Source organism: Lepisosteus platostomus, chromosome 5, assembly GCF_059453375.1.
Source record: "Lepisosteus platostomus isolate fLepPlt1 chromosome 5, fLepPlt1.hap1, whole genome shotgun sequence".
NCBI lineage: Eukaryota > Metazoa > Chordata > Actinopteri > Semionotiformes > Lepisosteidae > Lepisosteus > Lepisosteus platostomus.
Genome location: NC_142615.1, coordinates 50,630,104 through 50,643,477, shown reverse-complemented (window position 1 = coordinate 50,643,477; position 13,374 = coordinate 50,630,104). Strand labels below are relative to the sequence as shown.

Genomic DNA, 13,374 nt, shown 5'->3' with positions numbered 1-13,374 from the left:
CCTGATCAGAATAAAAAACGCTCACGCTAATACACAAGCACCCGTGTCTCGCCAAAGCTGACAAATAAACAGACGGACAAGCCGCACTGCACGTGTGAACAGGGGAATGAGCGAGCGAGCGGGGATAGGGCGCCTCCTGCGCTTAAAAGCTTACAGCACCTGGTATTCCCAGGCGGTCTCCAATCCAAGTACTAACCAGGCCCATCCCTGTTTAGCTTCCGAGATCAGACGAGATCAGGCGTGCTCAAGGGGGTGTGGCCGTAAGCGAGAGCAAGGCTCGCTGGCACCCTTCTTATTGAGAGGACAGCTCCGTCACCTCTTTTACGACGCTGCTTTTTTTCCCTTGCGTTTTTCTATTCTTCCCACGTTCTCTCTTCACTGCCTTCGTCCCCGCTCTATTTCACTTCAGCCTTTCACTCTTGCTTCCTTCCAATGAGGACGGAGCTGCGGGAGAAAGGGCGCTATAGAGGATCGCTGTGGAGAGCTGCTGCTGTGCTTTGACATCTGAGCTCTGTGGAAAACGATCTCAATACAATTCTGAAAAACGCGACTCTCCGAACGCCAGCCGAACAAGTCTCCACAGCCGAAGCGCTGTGTCTCTTTTCAGCTGGCGATAAACCTTTCCTCGATCCTTTGCGGACTTGTAAAACTGTTCATGATCAGAATAAAAAACGCTCACGCTAATACACAAGCACCCGCGTCTCGCCAAAGCTGACAAATAAACAGACGGACAAGCCGCACTGCACGTGTGAACAGGGGAATGAGCGAGCGAGCGGGGATAGGGCACCTCCTGCGCTTAAAAGCTTACAGCACCTGGTATTCCCAGGCGGTCTCCCATCCAAGTACTAACCAGGCCCATCCCTGTTTAGCGTCCGAGATCAGACGAGATCAGGCGTGCTCAAGGGGGTGTGGCCGTAAGCAAGAGCAAGGCTCGCTGGCACCCTTCTTATTGAGAGGACAGCTCCATCACCTCTTTTACGACGCTGCTCTTTTTCCCTTGCGTTTTTCTCTTCTTCCCACGTTCTCTCTCTTCACTGCCTTCGTCCCCGCTCTATTTCACTTCAGCCTTTCACTCTTGCTTCCTTCCAATGAGGACGGAGCTTCGGGAGAAAGGGCGCTATAGATGATCGCTGTGGAGAGCTGCTGCTGTGCTTTGACATCTGAGCTCTGTGGAAAACGATCTCAATACAATTCTGAAAAACGCAACTCTCCGAACGCCAGCCGAACAAGTCTCCACAGCCGAAGCGCTGTGTCTCTTTTCAGCTGGCGATAAACTTTTCCTCGATCCTTTGCGGACTTGTTAAACTGTTCATGATCAGAATAAAAAACGCTCACGCTAATACACAAGCACCCGTGTCTCGCCAAAGCTGACAAATAAACAGACGGACAAGCCGCACTGCACGTGTGAACAGGGGAATGAGCGAGCGAGCGGGGATAGGGCGCCTCCCGCGCTTAAAAGCTTACAGCACCTGGTATTCCCAGGCGGTCTCCCATCCAAGTACTAACCAGGCCCATCCCTGTTTAGCGTCCGAGATCAGACGAGATCAGGCGTGCTCAAGGGGGTGTGGCCGTAAGCGAGAGCAAGGCTCGCTGGCACCCTTCTTATTGAGAGGACAGCTCCGTCACCTCTTTTACGACGCTGCTCTTTTTCCCTTGCGTTTTTCTCTTCTTCCCACGTTCTCTCTCTTCACTGCCTTCGTCCCCGCTCTATTTCACTTCAGCCTTTCACTCTTGCTTCCTTCCAATGAGGACGGAGCTGCGGGAGAAAGGGCGCTATAGAGGATCGCTGTGGAGAGCTGCTGCTGTGCTTTGACATCTGAGCTCTGTGGAAAACGATCTCAATACAATTCTGAAAAACGCAACTCTCCGAACGCCAGCCGAACAAGTCTCCACAGCCGAAGCGCTGTGTCTCTTTTCAGCTGGCGATAAACTTTTCCTCGATCCTTTGCGGACTTGTTAAACTGTTCATGATCAGAATAAAAAACGCTCACGCTAATACACAAGCACCCGTGTCTCGCCAAAGCTGACAAATAAACAGACGGACAAGCCGCACTGCACGTGTGAACAGGGGAATGAGCGAGCGAGCGGGGATAGGGCGCCTCCTGCGCTTAAAAGCTTACAGCACCTGGTATTCCCAGGCGGTCTCCCATCCAAGTACTAACCAGGCCCATCCCTGTTTAGCTTCCGAGATCAAACGAGATCAGGCGTGCTCAAGGGGGTGTGGCCGTAAGCGCGAGCAAGGCTCGCTGGCACCCTTCTTATTGAGAGGACAGCTCCGTCACCTCTTTTACGACGCTGCTTTTTTTCCCTTGCGTTTTTCTCTTCTTCCCACGTTCTCTCTCTTCACTGCCTTCGTCCCCGCTCTATTTCACTTCAGCCTTTCACTCTTGCTTCCTTCCAATGAGGACGGAGCTGCGGGAGAAAGGGCGCTATAGAGGATCGCTGTGGAGAGCTGCTGCTGTGCTTTGACATCTGAGCTCTATGGAAAACGATCTCAATACAATTCTGAAAAACGCGACTCTCCGAACGCCAGCCGAACAAGTCTCCACAGCCGAAGCGCTGTGTCTCTTTTCAGCTGGCGATAAACCTTTCCTCGATCCTTTGCGGACTTGTAAAACTGTTCCTGATCAGAATAAAAAACGCTCACGCTAATACACAAGCACCCGTGTCTCGCCAAAGCTGACAAATAAACAGACGGACAAGCCGCACTGCACGTGTGAACAGGGGAATGAGCGAGCGAGCGGGGATAGGGCGCCTCCTGCGCTTAAAAGCTTACAGCACCTGGTATTCCCAGGCGGTCTCCCATCCAAGTACTAACCAGGCCCATCCCTGTTTAGCTTCCAAGATCAGACGAGATCAGGCGTGCTCAAGGGGGTGTGGCCATAAGCGAGAGCAAGGCTCGCTGGCACCCTTCTTATTGAGAGGACAGCTCCGTCACCTCTTTTACGACGCTGCTTTTTTTCCCTTGCGTTTTTCTCTTCTTCCCACGTTCTCTCTCTTCACTGCCTTCGTCCCCGCTCTATTTCACTTCAGCCTTTCACTCTTGCTTCCTTCCAATGAGGACGGAGCTGCGGGAGAAAGGGCGCTATAGAGGATCGCTGTGGAGAGCTGCTGCTGTGCTTTGACATCTGAGTTCTGTGGAAAACGATCTCAATACAATTCTGAAAAACGCGACTCTCCGAACGCCAGCCAAACAAGTCTCCACAGCCGAAGCGCTGTGTCTCTTTTCAGCTGGCGATAAACCTTTCTTCGATCCTTTGCGGACTTGTAAAACTGTTCCTGATCAGAATAAAAAACGCTCACGCTAATACACAAGCACCCGTGTCTCGCCAAAGCTGACAAATAAACAGACGGACAAGCCGCACTGCACGTGTGAACAGGGGAATGAGCGAGCGAGCGGGGATAGGGCGCCTCCTGCGCTTAAAAGCTTACAGCACCTGGTATTCCCAGGCGGTCTCCCATCCAAGTACTAACCAGGCCCATCCCTGTTTAGCTTCCGAGATCAGAGAGATCAGGTGTGCTCAAGGGGGTGTGGCCGTAAGCGAGAGCAAAGCTCGCTGGCACCCTTCTTATTGAGAGGACAGCTCCGTCACCTCTTTTACGACGCTGCTTTTTTTCCCTTGCGTTTTTCTCTTCTTCCCACGTTCTCTCTCTTCACTGCCTTCTTCCCCGCTCTATTTCACTTCAGCCTTTCACTGTTGCTTCCTTCCAATGAGGACGGAGCTGCGGGAGAAAGGGCGCTATAGAGGATCGCTGTGGAGAGCTGCTGCTGTGCTTTGACATCTGAGCTCTATGGAAAACGATCTCAATACAATTCTGAAAAACGCGACTCTCCGAACGCCAGCCGAACAAGTCTCCACAGCCGAAGCGCTGTGTCTCTTTTCAGCTGGCGATAAACCTTTCCTCGATCCTTTGCGGACTTGTAAAACTGTTCCTGATCAGAATAAAAAACGCTCACGCTAATACACAAGCACCCGTGTCTCGCCAAAGCTGACAAATAAACAGACGGACAAGCCGCACTGCACGTGTGAACAGGGGAATGAGCGAGCGAGCGGGGATAGGGCGCCTCCTGCGCTTAATAGCTTACAGCACCTGGTATTCCCAGGCGGTCTCTTATCCAAGTACTAACCAGGCCCATCCCTGTTTAGCTTCCGAGATCAGACAAGATCAGGCGTGCTCAAGGGGGTGTGGCCGTAAGCGAGAGCAAAGCTCGCTGGCACCCTTCTTATTGAGAGGACAGCTCCGTCACCTCTTTTACGACGCTGCTTTTTTTCTCTTGCGTTTTTCTCTTCTTCCCACGTTCTCTCTCTTCACTGCCTTCGTCCCCGCTCTATTTCACTTCAGCCTTTCACTCTTGCTTCCTTCCAATGAGGACGGAGCTGCGGGAGAAAGGGCGCTATAGAGGATCGCTGTGGAGAGCTGCTGCTGTGCTTTGACATCTGAGCTCTGTGGAAAACGATCTCAATACAATTCTGAAAAACGCGACTCTCCGAACGCCAGCCGAACAAGTCTCCACAGCCGAAGCGCTGTGTCTCTTTTCAGCTGGCGATAAACCTTTCGTCGATCCTTTGCGGACTTGTTAAACTGTTCATGATCAGAATAAAAAACGCTCACGCTAATACACAAGCACCCGTGTCTCGCCAAAGCTGACAAATAAACAGACGGACAAGCCGCACTGCACGTGTGAACAGGGGAATGAGCCAGCGAGCGGGGATAGGGCGCCTCCTTAAAAGCTTACAGCACCTGGTATTCCCAGGCGGTCTCCCATCCAAGTACTAACCAGGCCCATCCCTGTTTAGCTTCCGAGATCAGACGAGATCAGGCGTGCTCAAGGGGGTGTGGCCGTAAGCAAGAGCAAGGCTCGCTGGCACCCTTCTTATTGAGAGGACAGCTCCGTCACCTCTTTTACGACGCTGCTTTTTTTCCCTTGCGTTTTTCTCTTCTTCCCACGTTCTCTCTCTTCACTGCCTTCGTCCCCGCTCTATTTCACTTCAGCCTTTCACTCTTGCTTCCTTCCAATGAGGACGGAGCTGCGGGAGAAAGGGCGCTATAGAGGATCGCTGTGGAGAGCTGCTGCTGTGCTTTGACATCTGAGCTCTGTGGAAAACGATCTCAATACAATTCTGAAAAACGCGACTCTCCGAACGCCAGCCGAACAAGTCTCCACAGCCTAAGCGCTGTGTCTCTTTTCAGCTGGCGATAAACCTTTCCTCGATCCTTTGCGGACTTGTAAAACTGTTCCTGATCAGAATAAAAAACGCTCACGCTAATACACAAGCACCCGTGTCTCACCAAAGCTGACAAATAGACGGACAAGCCGCACTGCACGTGTGAACAGGGGAATGAGCGAGCGAGCGGGGATAGGGCGCCTCCTGCGCTTAAAAGCTTACAGCACCTGGTATTCCCAGGCGGTCTCTCATCCAAGTACTAACCAAGCCCATCCCTGTTTAGCTTCCGAGATCAGACGAGATCAGGCGTGCTCAAGGGGGTGTGGCCATAAGCGAGAGCAAGGCTCGCTGGCACCCTTCTTATTGAGAGGACAGCTCCGTCACCTCTTTTACGACGCTGCTTTTTTTCCCTTGCGTTTTTCTCTTCTTCCCACGTTCTCTCTCTTCACTGCCTTCGTCCCCGCTCTATTTCACTTCAGCCTTTCACTCTTGCTTCCTTCCAATGAGGACGGAGCTGCGGGAGAAAGGGCGCTATAGAGGATCGCTGTGGAGAGCTGCTGCTGTGCTTTGACATCTGAGCTCTGTGGAAAACGATCTCAATACAATTCTGAAAAACGTGACTCTCCGAACGCCAGCCGAACAAGTCTCCACAGCCGAAGCGCTGTGTCTCTTTTCAGCTGGCGATAAACCTTTCCTCGATCCATTGCGGACTTGTAAAACTGTTCCTGATCAGAATAAAAAACGCTCACGCTAATACACAAGCACCCGTGTCTCGCCAAAGCTGACAAATAAACAGACGGACAAGCCGCACTGCACGTGTGAACAGGGGAATGAGCGAGCGAGCGGGGATAGGGCGCCTCCTGCGCTTAAAAGCTTACAGCACCTGGTATTCCCAGGCGGTCTCCCATCCAAGTACTAACCAGGCCCATCCCTGTTTAGCTTCCGAGATCAGACGAGATCAGGCGTGCTCAAGGGGGTGTGGCCGTAAGCGAGAGCAAGGCTCGCTGGCACCCTTCTTATTGAGAGGACAGCTCCGTCACCTCTTTTACGACGCTGCTTTTTTTCCCTTGCGTTTTTCTCTTCTTCCCACGTTCTCTCTCTTCACTGCCTTCGTCCCCGCTCTATTTCACTTCAGCCTTTCACTCTTGCTTCCTTCCAATGAGGACGGAGCTGCGGGAGAAAGGGCGCTATAGAGGATCGCTGTGGAGAGCTGCTGCTGTGCTTTGACATCTGAGCTCTGTGGAAAACGATCTCAATACAATTCTGAAAAACGCGACTCTCCGAACGCCAGCCGAACAAGTCTCCACAGCCGAAGCGCTGTGTCTCTTTTCAGCTGGCGATAAACCTTTCCTCGATCCTTTGCGGACTTCTTAAACTGTTCCTGATCAGAATAAAAAACGCTCACGCTAATACACAAGCACCCGTGTCTCGCCAAAGCTGACAAATAAACAGACGGACAAGCCGCACTGCACGTATGAACAGGGGAATGAGCGAGCGAGCGGGGATAGGGCGCCTCCTGCGCTAAAAAGCTTACAGCACCTGGTATTCCCAGGCGGTCTCCCATCCAAGTACTAACCAGGCCCATCCCTGTTTAGCTTCCGAGATCAGACGAGATCAGGCGTGCTCAAGGGGGTGTGGCCGTAAACGAGAGCAAGGCTCGCTGGCACCCTTCTTATTGAGAGGACATCTCCGTCACCTCTTTTACGACGCTGCTTTTTTTCCCTTGCGTTTTTCTCTTCTTCCCACGTTCTCTCTCTTCACTGCCTTCATCCCCGCTCTATTTCACTTCAGCCTTTCACTCTTGCTTCCTTCCAATGAGGACGGAGCTGCGGGAGAAAGGGCGCTATAGAGGATCGCTGTGGAGAGCTGCTGCTGTGCTTTGACATCTGAGCTCTGAGGAAAACGATCTCAATACAATTCTGAGAAACGCGACTCTCCGAACGCCAGCCGAACAAGTCTCCACAGCCGAAGCGCTGTGTCTCTTTTCAGTTGGCGATAAACCTTTCCTCGATCCTTTGCGGACTTGTAAAACTGTTCCTGATCAGAATAAAAAACGCTCACGCTAATACACAAGCACCCGTGTCTCGCCAAAGCTGAGAAATAAACAGACGGACAAGCCGCACTGCACGTGTGAACAGGGGAATGAGCGAGCGAGCGGGGATAGGGCGCCTCCTGCGCTTAAAAGCTTACAGCACCTGGTATTCCCAGGTGGTCTCCCCTCCATGTACTAACCAGGCCCATCCCTGTTTAGCTTCCGAGATCAGACGAGATCAGGCGTGCTCAAGGGGGTGTGGCCGTAAGCGAGAGCAAGGCTCGCTGGCACCCTTCTTATTGAGAGGACAGCTCCGTCACCTCTTTTACGACGCTGCTCTTTTTCCCTTGCGTTTTTCTCTTCTTCCCACGTTCTCTCTCTTCACTGCCTTCGTCCCCGCTCTATTTCACTTCAGCCTTTCACTCTTGCTTCCTTCCAATGAGGACGGAGCTGCGGGAGAAAGGGCGCTATAGAGGATCGCTGTGGAGAGCTGCTGCTGTGCTTTGACATCTGAGCTCTGTGGAAAACGATCTCAATACAATTCTGAAAAACGCGACTCTCCGAACGCCAGCCGAACAAGTCTCCACAGCCGAAGCGCTGTGTCTCTTTTCAGCTGGCGATAAACCTTTCCTCGATCCTTTGCGGACTTGTAAAACTGTTCCTGATCAGAATAAAAAACGCTCACGCTAATACACAAGCACCCGTGTCTCGCCAAAGCTGACAAATAAAGAGACGGACAAGCCGCACTGCACGTGTGAACAGGGGAATGAGCGAGCGAGCGGGGATAGGGCGCCTCCTGCGCTTAAAAGCTTACAGCACCTGGTATTCCCAGGCGGTCTCCCATCCAAGTACTAACCAGGCCCATCCCTGTTTAGCTTCCGAGATCAGACGAGATCAGGCGTGCTCAAGGGGGTGTGGCCGTAAGCGAGAGCAAGGCTCGCTGGCACCCTTCTTATTGAGAGGACAGCTCCGTCACCTCTTTTACGACGCTGCTTTTTTTCCCTTGCGTTTTTCTCTTCTTCCCACGTTCTCTCTCTTCACTGCCTTCGTCCCCGCTCTATTTCACTTCAGCCTTTCACTCTTGCTTCCTTCCAATGAGGACGGAGCTGCGGGAGAAAGGGCGCTATAGAGGATCGCTGTGGAGAGCTGCTGCTGTGCTTTGACATCTGAGCTCTGTGGAAAACGATCTCAATACAATTCTGAAAAACGCGACTCTCCGAACGCCAGCCGAACAAGTCTCCACAGCCGAAGCGCTGTGTCTCTTTTCAGCTGGCGATAAACCTTTCTTCGATCCTTTGCGGACTTGTAAAACTGTTCCTGATCAGAATAAAAAACGCTCACGCTAATACACAAACACCCGTGTCTCGCCAAAGCTGACAAATAAACAGACGGACAAGCCGCACTGCACGTGTGAACAGGGGAATGAGCGAGCGAGCGGGGATAGGGCGCCTCCTGCGCTTAAAAGCTTACAGCACCTGGTATTCCCAGGCGGTCTCCCATCCAAGTACTAACCAGGCCCATCCCTGTTTAGCTTCCGAGATCAGACGAGATCAGGTGTGCTCAAGGGGGTGTGGCCGTAAGCGAGAGCAAGGCTCGCTGGCACCCTTCTTATTGAGAGGACAGCTCCGTCACCTCTTTTACGACGCTGCTTTTTTTCCCTTGCGTTGTTCTCTTCTTCCCACGTTCTCTCTCTTCACTGCCTTCGTCCCCGCTCTATTTCACTTCAGCCTTTCACTCTTGCTTCCTTCCAATGAGGACGGAGCTGCGGGAGAAAGGGCGCTATAGAGGATCGCTGTGGAGAGCTGCTGCTGTGCTTTGACATCTGAGCTCTGTGGAAAACGATCTCAATACAATTCTGAAAAACGCGACTCTCCGAACGCCAGCCGAACAAGTCTCCACAGCCGAAGCGCTGTGTCTCTATTCAGCTGGCGATAAACCTTCCCTCGATTCTTTGCGGACTTGTTAAACTGTTCCTGATCAGAATAAAAAACGCTCACGCTAATACACAAGCACCCGTGTCTCGCCAAAGCTGACAAATAAACAGACGGACAAGCCGCACTGCACGTGTGAACAGGGGAATGAGCGAGCGAGCGGGGATAGGGCGCCTCCTGCGCTTAAAAGCTTACAGCACCTGGTATTCCCAAGCGGTCTCCCATCCAAGTACTAACCAGGCCCATCCCTGTTTAGCTTCCGAGATCAGACGAGATCAGGCGTGCTCAAGGGGGTGTGGCCGTAAGCAAGAGCAAGGCTCGCTGGCACCCTTCTTATTGAGAGGACAGCTCCGTCACCTCTTTTACGACGCTGCTTTTTTTCCCTTGCGTTTTTCTCTTCTTCCCACGTTCTCTCTCTTCACTGCCTTCGTCCCCGCTCTATTTCACTTCAGCCTTTCACTCTTGCTTCCTTCCAATGAGGACGGAGCTGCGGGAGAAAGGGCGCTATAGAGGATCGCTGTGGAGAGCTGCTGCTGTGCTTTGACATCTGAGCTCTGTGGAAAACGATCTCAATACAATTCTGAAAAACGCGACTCTCCGAACGCCAGCCGAACAAGTCTCCACAGCCGAAGCGCTGTGTCTCTATTCAGCTGGCGATAAACCTTCCCTCGATTCTTTGCGGACTTGTTAAACTGTTCCTGATCAGAATAAAAAACGCTCACGCTAATACACAAGCACCCGTGTCTCGCCAAAGCTGACAAATAAACAGACGGACAAGCCGCACTGCACGTGTGAACAGGGGAATGAGCGAGCGAGCGGGGAAAGGGCGCCTCCTGCGCTTAAAAGCTTACAGCACCTGGTATTCCCAGGCGGTCTCCCATCCAAGTACTAACCAGGCCCATCCCTGTTTAGCTTCCAAGATCAGACAAGATCAGGCGTGCTCAAAGGGGTGTGGCCGTAAGCGAGAGCAAGGCTCGCTGGCACCCTTCTTATTGAGAGGACAGCTCCGTCACCTCTTTTACGACGCTGCTTTTTTTCCCTTGCGTTTTTCTCTTCTTCCCACGTTCTCTCTCTTCACTGCCTTCGTCCCCGCTCTATTTCACTTCAGCCTTTCACTCTTGCTTCCTTCCAATGAGGACGGAGCTGCGGGAGAAAGGGCGCTATAGAGGATCGCTGTGGAGAGCTGCTGCTGTGCTTTGACATCTGAGCTCTGTGGAAAACGATCTCAATACAATTCTGAAAAACGCGACTCTCCGAACGCCAGCCGAACAAGTCTCCACAGCCGAAGCGCTGTGTCTCTTTTCAGCTGGCGATAAACCTTTCCTCGATCCTTTGCGGACTTGTTAAACTGTTCCTGATCAGAATAAAAAACGCTCACGCTAATACACAAGCACCCGTGTCTCGCCAAAGCTGACAAATAAACAGACGGACAAGCCGCACTGCACGTGTGAACAGGGGAATGAGCGAGCGAGCGGGGATAGGGCGCCTCCTGCGCTTAAAAGCTTACAGCACCTGGTATTCCCAGGCGGTCTCCCATCCAAGTACTAACCAGGCCCATCCCTGTTTAGCTTCCGAGATCAGACGAGATCAGGCGTGCTCAAGGGGGTGTGGCCGTAAGCGAGAGCAAGGCTCGCTGGCACCCTTCTTATTGAGAGGACAGCTCCGTCACCTCTTTTACGACGCTGCTTTTTTTCCCTTGCGTTTTTCTCTTCTTCCCACGTTCTCTCTCTTCACTGCCTTCGTCCCCGCTCTATTTCACTTCAGCCTTTCACTCTTGCTTCCTTCCAATGAGGACGGAGCTGCGGGAGAAAGGGCGCTATAGAGGATCGCTGTGGAGAGCTGCTGCTGTGCTTTGACATCTGAGCTCTGTGGAAAACGATCTCAATACAATTCTGAAAAACGCGACTCTCCGAACGCCAGCCGAACAAGTCTCCACAGCCGAAGCGCTGTGTCTCTTTTCAGCTGGCGATAAACCTTTCCTCGATCCTTTGCGGACTTGTTAAACTGTTCCTGATCAGAATAAAAAACGCTCACGCTAATACACAAGCACCCGTGTCTCGCCAAAGCTGACAAATAAACAGACGGACAAGCCGCACTGCACGTGTGAACAGGGGAATGAGCGAGCGAGCGGGGATAGGGCGCCTCCTGCGCTTAAAAGCTTACAGCACCTGGTATGCGCAGGCAGTCTCCCATCCAAGTACTAACCAGGCCCATCCCTGTTTAGCTTCCGAGATCAGACGAGATCAGGCGTGCTCAAGGGGGTGTGGCCGTAAGCGAGAGCAAGGCTCGCTAGCACCCTTCTTATTGAGAGGACATCTCCGTCACCTCTTTTACGACGCTGCTTTTTTTCCCTTGCGTTTTTCTCTTCTTCCCACGTTCTCTCTCTTCACTGCCTTCATCCCCGCTCTATTTCACTTCAGCCTTTCACTCTTGCTTCCTTCCAACGAGGACGGAGCTGCGGGAGAAAGGGCGCTATAGAGGATCGCTGTGAAGAGCTGCTGCTGTGCTTTGACATCTGAGCTCTGAGGAAAACGATCTCAATACAATTCTGAGAAACGCGACTCTCCGAACGCCAGCCGAACAAGTCTCCACAGCCGAAGCGCTGTGTCTCTTTTCAGCTGGCGATAAACCTTTCCTTGATCCTTTGCGGACTTGTAAAACTGTTCCTGATCAGAATAAAAAACGCTCACGCTAATACACAAGCACCCGTGTCTCGCCAAAGCTGACAAATAAAGAGACGGACAAGCCGCACTGCACGTGTGAACAGGGGAATGAGCGAGCGAGCGGGGATAGGGCGCCTCCTGCGCTTAAAAGCTTACAGCACCTGGTATTCCCAGGCGGTCTCCCATCCAAGTACTAACCAGGCCCATCCCTGTTTAGCTTCCGAGATCAGACGAGATCAGGCGTGCTCAAGGGGGTGTGGCCGTAAGCGAGAGCAAGGTTCGCTGGCACCCTTCTTATTGAGAGGACAGCTCCGTCACCTCTTTTTCGACGCTGCTTTTTTTCCCTTGCGTTTTTCTCTTCTTCCCACGTTCTCTCTCTTCACTGCCTTCGTCCCTGCTCTATTTCACTTCAGCCTTTCACTCTTGCTTCCTTCCAATGAGGACGGAGCTGCGGGAGAAAGGGCGCTATAGAGGATCGCTGTGGAGAGCTGCTGCTGTGCTTTGACATCTGAACTCTGTGGAAAACGATCTCAATACAATTCTGAAAAACGCGACTCTCCGAACGCCAGCCGAACAAGTCTCCACAGCCGAAGCGCTGTGTCTCTTTTCAGCTGGCGATAAACCTTTCCTCGATTCTTTGCGGACTTGTTAAACTGTTCCTGATCAGAATAAAAAACGCTCACGCTAATACACAAGCACCCGTGTCTCGCCAAAGCTGACAAATAAACAGACGGACAAGCCGCACTGCACGTGTGAACAGGGGAATGAGCGAGCGAGCGGGGATAGGGCGCCTCCTGCGCTTAAAAGCTTACAGCACCTGGTATTCCCAGGCGGTCTCCCATCCAAGTACTAACCAGGCCCATCCCTGTTTAGCTTCCGAGATCAGACGAGATCAGGCGTGCTCAAGGGGGTGTGGCCGCAAGCGAGAGCAAAGCTCGCTGGCACCCTTCTTATTGAGAGGACAGCTCCGTCACCTCTTTTACGACGCTGCTTTTTTTCTCTTGCGTTTTTCTCTTCTTCCCACGTTCTCTCTCTTCACTGCCTTCGTCCCCGCTCTATTTCACTTCAGCCTTTCACTCTTGCTTCCTTCCAATGAGGACGGAGCTGCGGGAGAAAGGGCGCTATAGAGGATCGCTGTGGAGAGCTGCTGCTGTGCTTTGACATCTGAGCTCTGTGGAAAACGATCTCAATACAATTCTGAAAAACGCGACTCTCCGAACGCCAGCCGAACAAGTCTCCACAGCCGAAGCGCTGTGTCTCTTTTCAGTTGGCGATAAACCTTTCCTCGATCCTTTGCGGACTTGTAAAACTGTTCCTGATCAGAATAAAAAACGCTCACGCTAATACACAAGCACCCGTGTCTCGCCAAAGCTGAGAAATAAACAGACGGACAAGCCGCACTGCACGTGTGAACAGGGGAATGAGCGAGCGAGCGGGGATAGGGCGCCTCCTGCGCATAAAAGCTTAAAGCACCTGGTATTCCCAGGCGGTCTCCCATCCAAGTACTAACCAGGCCCATCCCTGTTTAGCTTCCTAGATCAGACGAGATCAGGCGTGCTCAAGGGGGTGTGGCCGTAAGC

General features: G+C 52.4%; 12 non-coding genes and 9 pseudogenes across 12 annotated transcripts; all 21 read right to left on the bottom strand.

Annotated features, from left to right (window-relative positions):
- Nucleotides 1–147: 147 nt before the first annotated feature.
- Nucleotides 148–266, bottom strand: LOC148668729 (5S ribosomal RNA; annotated as a pseudogene).
- A 535-nt stretch (nt 267–801) lies between these two features.
- On the bottom strand, nt 802–920 carry LOC148668728 (5S ribosomal RNA). Its single transcript, XR_015938592.1, has one exon. It is a non-coding gene; the product is annotated as a 5S ribosomal RNA (ribosomal RNA).
- A 537-nt stretch (nt 921–1,457) lies between these two features.
- Nucleotides 1,458–1,576, bottom strand: LOC148668727 (5S ribosomal RNA). Its single transcript, XR_015938591.1, has one exon. It is a non-coding gene; the product is annotated as a 5S ribosomal RNA (ribosomal RNA).
- A 537-nt stretch (nt 1,577–2,113) lies between these two features.
- LOC148668726 (5S ribosomal RNA) lies at nt 2,114–2,232 on the bottom strand. The gene has a single exon (XR_015938107.1). It is a non-coding gene; the product is annotated as a 5S ribosomal RNA (ribosomal RNA).
- A 537-nt stretch (nt 2,233–2,769) lies between these two features.
- Nucleotides 2,770–2,888, bottom strand: LOC148668725 (5S ribosomal RNA; annotated as a pseudogene).
- A 537-nt stretch (nt 2,889–3,425) lies between these two features.
- LOC148668724 (5S ribosomal RNA) lies at nt 3,426–3,543 on the bottom strand (annotated as a pseudogene).
- Nucleotides 3,544–4,080: 537 nt separating this feature from the next.
- Nucleotides 4,081–4,199, bottom strand: LOC148668723 (5S ribosomal RNA; annotated as a pseudogene).
- Nucleotides 4,200–4,731: 532 nt separating this feature from the next.
- Nucleotides 4,732–4,850, bottom strand: LOC148668722 (5S ribosomal RNA). The gene has a single exon (XR_015937599.1). It is a non-coding gene; the product is annotated as a 5S ribosomal RNA (ribosomal RNA).
- Nucleotides 4,851–5,383: 533 nt separating this feature from the next.
- Nucleotides 5,384–5,502, bottom strand: LOC148668721 (5S ribosomal RNA; annotated as a pseudogene).
- A 537-nt stretch (nt 5,503–6,039) lies between these two features.
- On the bottom strand, nt 6,040–6,158 carry LOC148668720 (5S ribosomal RNA). The gene has a single exon (XR_015937598.1). It is a non-coding gene; the product is annotated as a 5S ribosomal RNA (ribosomal RNA).
- Nucleotides 6,159–6,695: 537 nt separating this feature from the next.
- Nucleotides 6,696–6,814, bottom strand: LOC148668719 (5S ribosomal RNA). Its single transcript, XR_015938384.1, has one exon. It is a non-coding gene; the product is annotated as a 5S ribosomal RNA (ribosomal RNA).
- A 537-nt stretch (nt 6,815–7,351) lies between these two features.
- LOC148668718 (5S ribosomal RNA) lies at nt 7,352–7,470 on the bottom strand (annotated as a pseudogene).
- A 537-nt stretch (nt 7,471–8,007) lies between these two features.
- On the bottom strand, nt 8,008–8,126 carry LOC148668717 (5S ribosomal RNA). The gene has a single exon (XR_015937597.1). It is a non-coding gene; the product is annotated as a 5S ribosomal RNA (ribosomal RNA).
- A 537-nt stretch (nt 8,127–8,663) lies between these two features.
- On the bottom strand, nt 8,664–8,782 carry LOC148668716 (5S ribosomal RNA). The gene has a single exon (XR_015938750.1). It is a non-coding gene; the product is annotated as a 5S ribosomal RNA (ribosomal RNA).
- Nucleotides 8,783–9,319: 537 nt separating this feature from the next.
- LOC148668715 (5S ribosomal RNA) lies at nt 9,320–9,438 on the bottom strand. Its single transcript, XR_015938034.1, has one exon. It is a non-coding gene; the product is annotated as a 5S ribosomal RNA (ribosomal RNA).
- Nucleotides 9,439–9,975: 537 nt separating this feature from the next.
- On the bottom strand, nt 9,976–10,094 carry LOC148668714 (5S ribosomal RNA; annotated as a pseudogene).
- A 537-nt stretch (nt 10,095–10,631) lies between these two features.
- On the bottom strand, nt 10,632–10,750 carry LOC148668713 (5S ribosomal RNA). The gene has a single exon (XR_015937596.1). It is a non-coding gene; the product is annotated as a 5S ribosomal RNA (ribosomal RNA).
- Nucleotides 10,751–11,287: 537 nt separating this feature from the next.
- Nucleotides 11,288–11,406, bottom strand: LOC148668712 (5S ribosomal RNA; annotated as a pseudogene).
- Nucleotides 11,407–11,943: 537 nt separating this feature from the next.
- Nucleotides 11,944–12,062, bottom strand: LOC148668711 (5S ribosomal RNA). The gene has a single exon (XR_015937595.1). It is a non-coding gene; the product is annotated as a 5S ribosomal RNA (ribosomal RNA).
- A 537-nt stretch (nt 12,063–12,599) lies between these two features.
- Nucleotides 12,600–12,718, bottom strand: LOC148668710 (5S ribosomal RNA). The gene has a single exon (XR_015938458.1). It is a non-coding gene; the product is annotated as a 5S ribosomal RNA (ribosomal RNA).
- Nucleotides 12,719–13,255: 537 nt separating this feature from the next.
- Nucleotides 13,256–13,374, bottom strand: LOC148668709 (5S ribosomal RNA; annotated as a pseudogene).